Below are 11,797 nucleotides of genomic sequence, written 5' to 3'. Positions count from 1 at the left end.
CAGTTTATCGTTTTGCTTTTCTTTTCATTCAGTCAGCATTTTGTAGCTAAATGGGAATGGGTGGACAGAGAAGTATGTGGGCACGGGTTGATGGTACGAGCTCACCTTGACTGCTGCCTGAGAGAAGCCACCCCAGGAAGGGCAGAGAGGTCCAGCTCGGACGGGACGTCCATCACGTCTGAGAGCTTTTGGCCCAGCATGTCAAACCGCTTAATGTGGAGGATGAGAATACTGTTCCAAGAGGAAAAGTGACTTAAGGACTGGAAGTGTGTGTGAGTGGAGGAGGGTGTGTGTGTTGGACTGGTTTAAAACTCATTCTTTAAGGTCATCTACGTCAGACGAGACTCACCGTGGCAGTGTGAAAAACTCCACCTCTTCAGTTGCCTTGCTGAAAAAAGAAAGAGACCCTTTCATTGAGAGTGATAAAATCAAAATGGCAGCATGTCATAAGTGTATTCTCTCCTTTACAACACAGTAATGAAGCGTTATCCAAAGAGGGTGTGTGACGTGACAGACCTTAAAGTAAGTGTGTAGACTGTCGGTCATAGTAGGGCTCAGATTAACAGAGAGGTAGTTGTAGACATCCACTCTGCAGCTCTGCTGTCCACAGCTTTCACAAAATGGAGAACAGAAATATTAAAACATTTGCACAGAAATAACTTGCTGCATCCCTTATACAGTGTGTGAGTTATCACATGCTAATATGCTTGTGTATGTTTTACTAGTAGATAACAGCTTATCTAATGTGGAGCATCAAAACAGTAAACATGTACACTAATGCAAAGCCAGCAGAGCACGTAGAATGCTCAGTCCATGTCAGTTATGTTTTCCCAAACTCACACACTCTGGGATTTGAAAGTTATGTGATGAATAGAAGCTGAACTGGTGAGCATTTTAAATGTTCACATTTAAGTTATGTATGTTATGAAACTTTCATGAACACTTTAAACAGATGTCCGGAGAAAGCGCCTGCTCTCGGTGAGAAAATGTACACTTTAAACAAACACGTTAAGACTGGTTAAGACCAGTCCATTAACACAAATGAGATATGGAACAGTGATACATAATTAGCTGGTGCATGTGAGCACAGACTTGATATGAAACTCAAAAGTTTTCCACAGGGCAGATGTAAGAGAAGAAAGAGGCCCCGAGTCTCTCTTCCTCCTCTTTCAGCTGCAGTAACTCAGGAACTCATGGGCATCCTTTGGAGGACAGCACAGGAGAACATCAGAGGGGGCTTTGCTCCTGGACTTCAACAGCAGTGAAAAAACAAAGGTGCCTATGTTCAGTTCCTGCAGGGTACTGCGTGAGGTTCTGATGTGTTCTGAATGGCTGAGGGGGCCGTTTAACTGGACCTGATCATAGTCTTCTTCAAATGCAGGGCAGCGGGCTGAAACACACTCAAGCAGGGCTCCCAGGAGCTGAACCTTCTGCTTTGTGCTCCGACTGGTGAGGCGGGCCTGCTGCAGATCTGCAAAACATCTACACCCAGCAACAGGGAGACCAAGTGGTTTATATCTCTGAGCTTCACAGCACCTCCTTAAGCACTCATGATTAAACTGTTCATTTAGACCCATGTGAAGCCTCTGGTTCTGAACGGACATGTGTGCTGGTGTGTGTAGACATGCCTGGAAGAGCAGGATGTTCAAATATATGGCACAGAAATCCAACCGGAGGGCTCTCGATTGGAAGAATGTGGTTGGACCAAATCCATATAAGAGTCTGAATGTGTGTGAGTAAAGCGCACTCTTGCGGCAATGAAAGTGTGTAAGGCTCACTCTAGCAATGATGAAAGTGTGTAAAGTGCACTCTAGTGACGATGGTGCGCATAGCTTTAGCAGGCCCGTCCAGAGCGCTCTGTATTTGTCCATGACGTCTGCAGTGTGGATCAGCGCTCAAGGAACAGCTCACATCACATCTAACCTCAGCAGAAAACACCAGACTCCACATGCTGATTGCCTTGCGAAAGCACAGACTGCCTGCATGATCCCAGCAATGTTCCTCTTTAGGACTTTGGGAGCAAGTCCCTCCTACCACACAGTAAGTCCAGTGCTCCCAAATTATATAATCATTTCTGCATTAACCTTTGAGTTTTAATTGGGTTTTTCAGCAAAACATATTTACTGAGCTTTTGCTGAAATTTAGGATATTCTATTAGTCATATAATGCTAATGTGCTTGTTGCTGTCCTGGTTGGAGTGCTGGTTGCCGTGCTGGTTGTGGTTCTGCAGAACTGAGTCTTTGCTCCTCCATTTCCTGTACCATGTAGGTATGCTCAGAGATTGCCCTGTATGCACTCTCAACATCATTTGGTCTTTGCAGCCTTACAGCTACTTCCAATTCATTCCTCATGATTGATGTTGTGTATTTTGAATATGCTATGTCTGCTTTTTCCCTGGCAATTTTCTTCATTTCCTGCAACAAAATGCTGTTGGTTGTCTCAGAGAGGAGTGTATTGTAGTGCTGCTTATAGCTGTTTCATTCACAATTGCATTTAAAGCAAACCTAAAGGCAAAATGAGTCGTGAGTAACACAACAGCTGCTTAAGAGGTACCATAGAAACAATCCACCAGCCATGAGGATCAAGCCATACGTCTACATTTTCTCTTTCATGAGCATAATTTCTTTCTCTGTTTATAAACAGTATAATTACAGGAGGTAAAAGCAGATACAGTACTCCATTTACATGTACACCAGGTTTGCAGGAGCAATGAAATTCCATTTCAAAGATGCTCTGGAGGATGTAGAAACTATGAAGATGAGAAAAGCGTTGGCAGCCGTTGAGAGGAGGCTGAATAGTTTCTGTGGTACATCAGGTTACTTCACTCAATTCACTCAGTTCAACTTCAGATGAAGAAAAATTGTGAGAAAAAGTTGATGTCCAGCTGCCCAAAAGCCCTGCATCCCGTCTTTAACTTGTGTGATCGCTTTAGAGGTGTCAGCAGTCCAAACAGAGTCTGATTCCAAAGGCGAATCCCTCGGAATGCTTCAATTATGGTATGTATCATGAGGAGGACATTGGGTATCCACAGGTTCCTCTTGGAAATATTTCCAACCACATCAGCAAGTTTCAGTATAAGTAACTTATGTTAGAGACTTATTGTTAATTTCATATTGATGTGTAAAATTTCTTTTCGTTTTCAGTACCTATGAAAGATTTTGTCTGTTTTCTTGCTTTTTTTTTACCAAGTTTATTTTTCTGTATGTGATGTTGTTATTAATTCCATTCTTTTCTAGGCTTATTTACATTTCCATTCACGATATTTAGCAGATGTTTTTATCCAGAGTGACTAACAAAAGTGCTTTATCATTTACTCAAGGAATGAATACATCCTAGCCAGTGCAGTAATTTAGAGTCCAAGATACCATTGAACTAGAATACTGTTGAAATACAGGGATCAGTGCTGATGCCTAGAAGTGCAAAATACTCTATAACAGATATCGATACGTTCAGAAAACAATACTCTATAATAAGTACCAGAGGTTCAGTTACTCAACATAGGTGTAGGATCAGTGCTCATTTAAATATTCCACAAATAGATGGGTCTTCAGTCTGCGTTTGAAGACCACAAGGGACTCTGCTGTCCAGACAGTAAGCAGACATTTGTTCCACCATCTAGGATCCAAGATAGAGAATACCCTCGATACTTGTCTTCCATGAGACTTGAAGCATGGTGTTTGAAGCCAAGCCATACTTGAGGTTCGACGTACTCAAGGTACAGATCGGGCTTTTACCATTGACATCAAATATTGAGGGACATTTTTGGCTTTGTAGGCAAACATTCAGGTTTTAATCTGATGTGTGCAGCTATTGGAAGCCAATAAAGGGAGACCAGTCGAAACCAGTCTTGCTGATGTGTTTTGGACAAATTGTAGAGGTCTGATGTCTCGGAGGAAGACCAGCAAGTAGCGAGTTGCAGTAGTCTAGCCTTGAGATTACAAGAGACTGCACAAGCACCTCGGTAGCTTCCTGTGAGAGAACGGGCCGAATCCTTCGTATGTTACAAAGGAGAAATCTGCAAGACCATGTTAGATTAGAGAAGAATGTCAAAGGCTGCTGAAAGGACTAGAAGAATCAAAACAGATGACTGTTTGGCAGCTTTACCAGCATGAAGTTTTTTCGTCACATGCTATGAGGGCCGTGTCTGTAGAATGTGCCGGTTTGTAGCCAGACCGATTGATCACTTTATGCAAGTGCATGTACAACCAATGTTTCAGGAACTTCTTACTTATTAGGTTTCATACCTCAAATGTTAATCAAAATGAAGATTTTGAGGAAAATACGTTTAATATGTAACTTTTCTCCAAAATATACCCACCACTTTACTGGATATTATTGTTACTGACTTGTTCACAAACAGTAAATGTCATTCTTTGCAGTACAAATCTTTGTAAACTTTGCAGAGAATTAATCTCTTATTAGTATTCTTTAAATCTTTGGTTTGGCCTTTTTTGGGGCAAATATTGTTCGAAACTGGATGTTTGACAAATCACATTACTTTTTGTTACACACAAAAGGGTCTCTATACGAAAAAAAAGTTGAAAGTCATATAAGGGTTCTTTTGAAGAAAGATGTACCCATCTACCAGTCCCCATCTATCAGCTACTTACTCGGCTGCTGCTAAAAATAGGGATTTCAAATATTTTTTGAACTATTGACTTATTTTCCCAATAACCAAAATGTCAGTGCAGCATTCTAGAAATGTCACAATTGTCACAATGTCACAATGATTATTCTTTATGTCTTTGGTTTGGCCTTTTTTGGGGCAAATATTGTTTGAAACTGGATGTTTGACAAATCACGTTATTTTTTGTTACACACAAAAGGGTCTCTATACGAAAAAAAAGTTGAAAGTCATATAAGGGTTCTTTTGAAGAAAGATGTACCCGTCTACCAGTACCCATCTATCAGCTACTTACTCGGCTGCTGCTAAAAATAGGGATTTCAAATATTTTTTGAACTATTGACTTATTTTCCCAATAACCAAAATGTCAGTGCAGCATTCTAGAAATGTCACAATGCATATGACATCACAACAGCGTTGACGTCACTACAAGTATATAAAGGTGAGCGCAAGCATTTATATGTCATTTCACTTGACAGATTTCAGCAGTTATAAAGTTGGAAGACAATAGAGTGAATTAAACCTAATCGTAGGTGAACTTTCCAGAACAAGGTACGGTTGAATAAGTCAATTTTGTAATTACAGAAGGCTATTTTCCATCTAATTGTATGTGTATGTACCTGTCTTTCTGTCTAAATGTCCACTTAGCTACTATAGCTAGAGCTTTTCTAATTTTATGATGAACGGTCTGTCTGCTGTAGTTTTATATAGTTATGGAATGCATTGACGTTCCACCTGTTTTCTCACACAAGGCTTTATGTCAAGCATAAGCAACTGCTTTTTATGCTATTTAGATTTTGCTGTTTTAAAGGTACAAGACAAGTAATATAAGTGATTAAACCAAATTTCATCACCATACCCGCCCTTTCATGTTAGATTGCTGTCTGTCCACCAAACTGTAAAAATGATTTATGCTTTTGACTTCACATCGCCTTTTCAGAACAAAGTATTCCAGGAGAGTCCTAAGAAAACTTGGACCAGGACAAATGGAGAAACAGAAGCGTCTTTTAGGCAGGAAGATGTAAGGCCTTTGCACTACAATGTTAAAAAATCTTAGAATAACAATATTAATTTTAAATGATTCTTATTTATACAGCATATTCCTTATAGAACCCAAAAGCTCAAGGTGCTTTACACTGCAATGAATGAACAGTATTTAGTAATAAAACATTGATCAAATAAAACAGTTAAAAGTCACAAAATATAAATGTAGAAAATGAAATTAATTGAAACAGAATTTAAATTAAACCGGCTAAACAAGCTGAACAATTAGATCAAGCTAAACAAGCCACTCTTTAATCTGTATTAAACACCAATAGAGCTTGCACTCTAAATACTTTCTGGACTATTCCAAAGTATCGGAACGATGAAACATGAAACAGATGAAACATGTTTCATCAACCTTGTTATTTTAAAAGATTAGGAAGTAATGTTAAAGGAATCAGTCTTATTTTCCTTATAATGTGCTAAAGTAGAATAAAATAATTTTGATTGTATTGTGCAATTAACAAAATACAACATGGACCTGAGCTCTATCAGTGATTCATCCATTAAATAGAGAATAAGAATAACAATCTATAAACTTAGACACAAGCTCTCTCAAAATAATTTGACCATGGATTTTAGTTCAGGCTGTTGATGTTTGAAGAATGACAAACGAACAACATTTCCTTATATATTTTTGTTGTTTCCATAGTAAAATTCCTTCACCTCCAAAAGTGACACGGGCTTCTTCAGTATTTAAAAAGGTGAGTTTAAAATGGCCAAATTTGTTATTCATCAGAAAATGGAATTGTTGCTAATAAGTGAGATGTCAGCACAGTTGTTATGTTATCCTGATATTTAATTTCTTTTTATTCAACCTCTTCTATGGTTCTCAAAACAAGAGCAAGTCAAAAAGCACAAGACAAAACGAGAATAAACCTGTGAGGAATGACAGCAAAATGCTCCTTGATAGAGCCAAAAAAATCATCCCAGACTTGGAGAAGCTCGATATTGCACCAATCTTGACCCATTTTGTGATGGATCTGACTCATGAGTATGCCATTTTTAAACCTTTTCTTCTTCTTCTTCTTCTTCTTCTTCTTCTTCTTCTTCTTCTTCTTCTTCTTCTTCTGCTTTTTCAATTTATCATTTTTATTTTTGGTATAATTTTGAATGTATGAGATTTTTAGCATAAATATTAATTATAGTTCTAAAGAATGCTTTTATTCACATTCTTTTAGGCAGTGGACATCTATCCGGAAAGCAATCCCTAGTCCAGTAAGTCATACTACATTGCTTACACATCAACATATTTTAAATGGGATTCATATTAATTCTAAACCAAACAACCAAAACCATTTTGGAGCAATTTTCAATGTTCGCCTTTCTATGTTATCTCTCCTTTCTTTCACAGGAGACAAAGGTCATGATCTCTCATATGGGTTCATTCATTGCGGACATTGTCACTGAAGTAACTGTGATGGGTCTTCTTTCATCTCTGGAAGAAATGTTAGATGTTGATCTAAGATCAGTGTTGCTTTCAAATTCCAAGAAGGAAACTGCAGATTTGCTGAATGCTTTCCGTACCAGATATCGTGAGATAAATCATTCAGCTTCAGTCCACGTGAAGGAGGGGACAGCTCATATGGACTCTCTGAGCAGAGATGTTAGGACTGCGGTTATTGATACGCATCGCAGTTGCCTGGATGACCATGAGAGAGACCAAATTGTGATGAAATTCCACTCTACTATGGAAGATACAAATTCAGAAGCAGTGAGTGAGGTTCTGATAGGAGATACTGAGAGTCTGACATCGTTATCCTCAGATGTCCATGACGATGGTACATCTAGACCTATAAGTACCATTCCTATAGCTGGCTCTCCGGTTTCGGATATGCTTCAGCGCTTTGATGATGAGATGGAGGAATTTGCTGAACTGTCGCAAGACATCAATCCCCGCATAAAAGGAAGGACACATTTTTTGTCCCGTCATTTAATAAATCCTGACCTTGAAGGGGTCTCATCTTGTGAGCTCTGTGGTATGGTCATGCCAATCTACCTAGAGCAGGATGACTTGAAATCATCACAGGCATCATCAGAGCTATGCACAGATAGTAGGAACACCTCCTCCGACGTCATGGCAAGCCAAGTTATGGAGTTGGTTGTCCCACCCTCTGTGAAGAAGGCTCAAGAGTCCCCCAGTGTACACAATGACTGGTCTTCCCTGTTCAGCATCGATATACATAGCTCTCCATCACTACAGTCTGAGATGTCTGCTAGGTCACCATGTACTGAGCCTGCTCTGGACAATCAGAGCAAAACCATGAAAACCCAGAAGGGGAGATTGCATTTCCTATTCCCCTTCAGTAAGGTCTCAAAGGACTTAAAGGTAAAACATTTGACTTATTTCTTATTTAGATTTTGTTACATTATTAATTTTTAAAGTAGTGCATATTTGAATTTCATTTCACACTGAATGTGTATATATCACTTTGCATAAATGACATAATTTGTTCTAAATTATATTCTGTTGCATTATTACTGGTTTGTATCTGTACTTTTAGTTATAAATGTACTTATGCTCTGATATTTTTCTACTAAATCATTGTTTTGTTTTTGTTAGAAACTCAAAAAGAAAAGCAAGGAGCACCCTAACACTGTAGCTGCTGCTGCAACTACAGGTAAGAACATATTGCTAGAAACACATATGACAATTTAGTTGTTAGACAGAATATCACAGTTATATCCATTTTTTAAAAATCAATAACTTTTTTGTCTTATGATAGGTAGTGAAGATGTTTCCCCCATCTCGTCACGTTTCACGAGGATGTTATCGTTCTTTACAAGGCAACGCTCAAATCATCAATAAAGCCTGAAACATCAATTTGCTGAAAATGTGCAAAAATGGCTGGTTTTTGATTACATTTACATTTACATTTACAGTATTTAGCAGATGCTCTTATCCAGAGCGTCTTACAAAAGTGCTTTGTCCTTTACTCATAGAATATCTTAGTACAGTACAGTAGGTTAGAGTCCCACATACCAATGAACTAGAATACTGTAGAATACAGGGATCAATGCTGATACCTAGAAGTACAAAATACATAAGGTCTATCTTAAACAATGATAAGTGCAATAAACAATAAGTGCTAGAGTTTTTTAAACAACATAAACAATACCCTACAATAAGTACAAATTTAGTCAGTCAATATGGGAGCAGTGTCAGTTGTCCTTTAACTAGTCTGCAAATAGATGAGTCTTCAGTCTGCATTTGAAGACTGCAAGGGACTCTGCTGACCGGACAGCAAGTGGGAGTTCATTTCACCATCTTGGAGCCAGGACAGAAAATAGTCTCGATGCTTGTCGTCAATGAGAACTGAAGCAAGGAATTTCAAGCCGAGCCGTACTTGAGGTTCAAAGTGCTTGAGCAGCGGATCGTGCTTTGACCATTGACTTCATGTATGAAGGGGATGATCCATTTTTGGCTTTTGTAGGCAAGCATCAAAGTTTTAAATCTGATGCGTGCAGCTACTGGGAGCCAGTGAAGGGAGTGCAGCAGTGGAGTAACGTGTAAACTTCGGAAGATTGAAGACCAGTCGTGCTGCTGCATTCTGGACAAGTTGTAGAGGGCTGATGGCTCTTAGAGGAAGACCAGCAAATAGCGAGTTGCAGTAGTCTAGCTTTGAGATCACAAAAGACTACACAAGCACCTGGGTAGCGTCCTGTGAGAGATAGGGCAGAATGTTTCATATGTTACAAAGGAGAAATCTGCAAGAACGTGTTAGATTAGAGAAGAATGTCAAAGGCTGCTGAAAGGACTAGAAGAATCAAAACAGATGACTGTTTGGCAGCTTTACCAGCATGAAGTTTTTCCGTCACTGCTATGAGGGCCGTTTCTGTAGAATGTGCCGGTTTGTAGCCAGACCGATTGATCACTTTATGCAAGTGCATGTACAACCAATGTTTCAGGAACTTCTTACTTATTAGGTTTCATACCTCAAATGTTAATCAAAATGAAGATTTTGAGGAAAATAAGTTTAATATGTAACTTTTCTCCAAAATATACCCACCACTTTACTGGATATTATTGATCCTGATTTGTTCACAAACAGTAAATGTCATGCTTTACAGTACAAATCTTTGTAAATTTTGCAGATAATTAATCTCTTATTAGTATTCTTTAAGTCTTTGGTTTGGTCTTATTTGGGGCATATTTTGTTTGAAATTGGATGTTTGACAAATCACATTATTTTTTTGTTACACATAAAAGGGTCTCTTTACATGAAGAAAAAAAATTGAAAGTCATAAAAAGGTACTTTTGAATAGAATGCAGAACTGGGTGAGGATGCTGGTGTCAAAGGTGTGTTTCTCTATATATCCAGACTCCTATGCAGGGCACACAATAAAATACGTGAAAGGTTGCCAGAGCATACATTGGGACATGCACCCACATGGGCAGCATATCTGCTGCGTGTGCCTGGGTGTGCCCATGCATGCACGATTGGGAATCATTCACGCTGTTACACTGGTTGGGGCAGGACGACGTGGAGTCGCTCTTGTCACTGGAGTTCTTCTTGCCGCTCTCCGAGCACAAGTCGCCCTGCAGTGCATCGAACAGCACGGGGTTCAGATGGACATACTCCCCCGATACCACCTCGATTACTGCAGGGAAACAGAAGAAGGGCACGTGGGGATCATATGTACTATGAGCTAGGACAATTTCTGCTGTTTTACAACAGTTTTGCATAGTTACAGATAAACTGTTCATACTATTACATTATTGCAGACTGAAGATAAAAAACTCCTACCTTCCTCATGAAGCCTTTTTAAATCATAAAAAGATAATAAACAAAATATGCTTCAATATATCAGCACAGTATAAAGTACAGACTATATAGTATAAAAATGTAATATTTCAAATGCACAGACAAAGACATGGTATATAATTTTGCCATATCAAACACAGACCATTGTAAATCCGTATTATTCCACTTTAATATCAGATATTAGTATGCGGTGTCCTTACACCTTTGTCTTGTCTGACAGTAATTGACTATGCCATCCAATAATGATAGCTGGAAGAATTTTATCTGTGCTTTACAAATTCCCAGACAATGCAGTTTCATTGCTGCACCTAACAGAGTGTTCCATGCAAAGAGAACAGGCTTGCTCAGATTTTTGGGTATTGACATTAAGACAGTTATATTGGGTGGAACAGCTACCCTTTGAAATGACAAAGAAGGATTTCTTTTAAACTCAAACGCTATCCTCTATCTGTCACGATACAGCCCCCTCGTCCCAGACGTGTGTGTGTGTGGGTGTGCATGTGTGTGTGTTTTTCTGCATTGCCATGCCCTCCCCATATATCAAACTTCTTCCTCTTTTCGTGTCGTTACGGTTTATGAATGTAAAGTCTTGTGTAGTCATTGGTTGCTTGTGTTTAACCTTACGTGAGCATATGTGCTAAGTTGTCTTCATTGTGTCTGTCAATAAACGTCATTGTCTTCTACACGGCTTGCCTTTGTATCCTGCCAATCGAAACACCAACCGCCAAAGGATGCCAGGAAAGAAGCGCAAAAAGAGGAACTGGAAGAAAAGGCATGACCACTCTTCCACAGCCCCTGCAGGGAAACCGTCCATCTTTATGGACACACTCCACAGTTTGTAGAGTTCTACAAACCCTCGACAGACTACTGGAACTGGTACGATTACGACCAATATCCAGGTCCTATTATCCATCTTGGGACTACCGAGAGGGTTAAGAGGAAGATGGCAGGAGGAAGGTTTATACCACATCAGCCTCCAGTCGGACTCGGGGGTCGATCGCTTGTAGGATCCAGCAATGAAGGTGGAGGAGGCCCTCCAGGAGGATCCTCCCACTGTTATGGACACCGGGTCAGCGCACTCCAGGAGCGACGAGCCTCCGGCATACAAGGCTTTGCCCAAGGCACGCCATTCTGGAGCCAGGAAGGTACCCCGCGTGACTGGCAGAGAGGCGTGATCATCTGAGGACAATCTCTCCCCTAAGACACACAGCCCCAGAGCTAGTGTGCCTCTGCATACGCCTCGTAGAGGCAAGAAGGAAGCCTCACCAGTGCCCGCCCCAGAGACAGGCAAAACCGCTGGTGTGCTTCCTGGCACGTCTGCCCCGAAACCAGAGAAGCCGCCGCCACCCACGTCTGCGAGGGA

This window comes from Electrophorus electricus, chromosome 9 (genome assembly GCF_041902795.1).
Source record: "Electrophorus electricus isolate QZ-2024a chromosome 9, ASM4190279v1, whole genome shotgun sequence".
In the NCBI taxonomy this organism is placed as follows: Eukaryota; Metazoa; Chordata; class Actinopteri; order Gymnotiformes; family Gymnotidae; genus Electrophorus; species Electrophorus electricus.
Note: the sequence above shows the minus strand (reverse complement) of the source record.